Source organism: Orycteropus afer, unplaced genomic scaffold (genome assembly GCF_000298275.1).
Source record: "Orycteropus afer afer isolate SDZICR_OR568_19922 unplaced genomic scaffold, OryAfe1.0 scaffold00566, whole genome shotgun sequence".
NCBI classification, from domain to species: Eukaryota; Metazoa; Chordata; class Mammalia; order Tubulidentata; family Orycteropodidae; genus Orycteropus; species Orycteropus afer.
The window spans coordinates 1,418,220-1,421,337 of NW_006922153.1; positions in this window are offsets into that span (position 1 = coordinate 1,418,220).

Here is a 3,118-nt window from a genome sequence, read left to right on the forward strand (position 1 = left end):
AAAAAAAAAAAAAGCACATAACAAAATCACGGCAACAAATTTATACTTGTCTATAATTACACTGAATATAAATGGATTAAGTTCACCAGTCAAGAGATGGAAAGTTGCAGACTGGAAAGAAAACATGACCCATCAATACACTGTCTATGAAAGAGCTACCTTAAGCACAAAGACAAAAATGGACTGAAAATCAAAGGTAGGGAAAAGATCTATCAAACAAATGGTGATAGAAAGAGGAGGAGTGGTAATATTAATTTCTGATAAAATAGACTTTAAGACAAAAATTGCCATAATAGAGAAGGAAGGACATTATGTAATGATTAATGGATCAATTGAACAAGAGTACATAACCTTATTAAATATCTATGCATACAATGAAAGTGTCCTAAATATATAAATCAGACTTTAACAGAATTGAAAAAAGAAATAGATGACTCCACAGTAATAAACATTGAAATACTACTAAGCACTTCTCAGATTACAATGTGATACAGTTAGAAATAAGCATTAGGAAGGCAAATGGATAAAGAGCAGTTGTATAGGAACTGAGTAATACCCTCCTCAAAAATGATTGTGTAAAAGAAAAAAAATTAAAAAAAGGAAATTAAAAAATTCCTTGAATCACATGAGAATGAAAACACAACATACCAAAATATTTGGGATACAGTAAAAGCAGTGATCAAAGAGAATATATAGTTATAGATGCAAACATTAAAATAGAAGAAACAGCTAAAACCATCACTTTATCCCCATATTTACAATAATTAGAAAAAGAACAGCAAAAGAAGCTTACAGTCACCAAAGGGAAATAAATAATAAGGATAGAAGCAGTAATAAATGAAACAAAATAAAAAGACAAGAAAAAAAATCAACATGACTAGAAATTGGTTCTCTGAAAAGATTAATAAAATTTGCAAACCACTGCCAAGCATAATACAAGAAAAGGAGAAGAAACAAATAACAGGAACAAGAAATGAAATGGATGCTGTCACAACAGAACCAACAAAAAGAAAAAGAATAATATCAGGATGTTATGAAAAACTATAATAAATTTGAAAAACTAGAAGAAATGGACAGATTTCTAAAAACACACTCCTTACTTAAACTAACATAGACTGAAACATAAAATTTAAACAGACCCATAACAAAAAAAAAAAAAAAAGAAATTGACCAGTTTATAAGAAATTATTACAAATAATACGTCTTGGCTTAGATGGGTTCACTACAGAATTCTACCGCTCATTCAGAGAAGAGCTGACCCCAATCTTAGTCAAACTGACCCAGAACAAAGAAAAGGATGGAATCTTTCCAAATTCATTTCATGAAGCAAGCAGAAGCCTGTTACCAAAACCAGTCAAAGACACCACTAGAAAGGAAAACCACAGACCAATATCCCTCATGAAAATAGACGAAAAAATCTTCAAAAAAATCCTAGCCAATAGGCTACAACAACATATCAAAAAGATGATACATCATGACCAAGTGGAATTCTTACGAAGTGTGGTAGTTGGAACTATGTGTCAACTTGGCTAGATCACAATTCTGTGTGGTTTAGCTGTTGTGATGTGGTTATTCCCATGATGGGATCAGATGATTATGTTTTGATCAGATAATCTGTTGAAAGGGAGTTTCCTTAGGGGTGTGGCCTGCTTCCAGTATATGCAAGGACATTCCACATATGAAGAGACATTCTTCTGTGGATTGGGATTCTATTGTGCTACCTACAACTGTCCGTGAGTAAACATTCCACCATTAGGCCTGGAGATCTTGGATTCATCATTTGTTGGAATCAACAGCTGGTGTAGTGCCTGCCAGCCTTGAGCTCCTCAGCCCCTGTGATTGCAAGAGTTGGGAAAATCCTCCAGCTTGATGTGGAAAAGCCTCCAGCTTGACATTTGATCCAGGAACTTTGGACATGCCAGCTTCTATAAGTCTGTGAGCCATTTTCCTAAGATGAATCTCTCTCTCTCTCTCTCTCTCTCTCTGTATATATATATATAGGCTTTACTGGTTTTTATTTCTCTAGAAAACCCAGCCTAACACACGAAGTAAGCAAGGATGGTTCAACATTGAAAACCAACATTAGAAAAACAATTAAAATAATCTATCACATAAGTAAAATAAAGGAAAAGAATCACATGATCATATAAATAGATTCAGAAAAGGTATTTGATAAAATTAAACACTCATTCCTGATTTAAAAATAAAAAAGAAACTCTCAGAAAAATTAGAATGGAAGGGACATTCCTCAATATAATAAAAGGACATATGCAAAACCAGCAGTCAACTTTATTCTCAATGGAGAGTCACTGAAAACATCCCCCTTACTAAAACAACGAGACAAGGATGAAGTCCTCTATCTCCACTTCCATTCAACATTGTATTGGAAGTCCTAGCTAGGGCAATAAGTCAAGAAAGGAAAATTAAAGTCATCCATATTGGTAAAAAATAAAACTAGCTCTATTTGCTGCTGTTACCTACACCTAGAAAACCCAAGAGGCTCAGTGGGGAAAAAGAAAAAAAAAACAAAAACAAAAAACAAAACTACTGGAACTAATTGAGAGATTTAGCATAGTGATAAATAAAAGTTCAACTTACAAAAATCGGTTGTATTCCCCTATTCCAGCAAAGAGGTCTCTGAAAAAGAAATAAGGAAATCAATATCATTTATAATAGCTACCAAAAAAGATAAGATACTTAGGAATAAATCATACAAGGAACACAAAGCACATATATAAAGAAAACTACAACACACTAGTTCAATAAACTACATAAATGATCTACATAAATGGAAGAACATGCCATGCTCATGGACAGGAAGATGGAAAATTGTGAAAATATCAGTAATACCCAAGGAATCTGTACATTCAATGCAATCTCCATCCAGTTTCAATCAACATTCTTCAAAGACATGGAAAAAAAAAACAATCACTGATTTTATATGGAAAGGAAAGAGACCTCAGATAAGCAAAGCACTACTGAAGAAGAAAAACAAAGTAGGAGGTCTCACATTGCCGGATCTCAAAACCTACTATACAGCCACCCTAGTCAAAACAGCCCGATGTTGGTACTACCACAGACATGTAGACCAGTGGACAGAATTGAGAACCCAGAAATC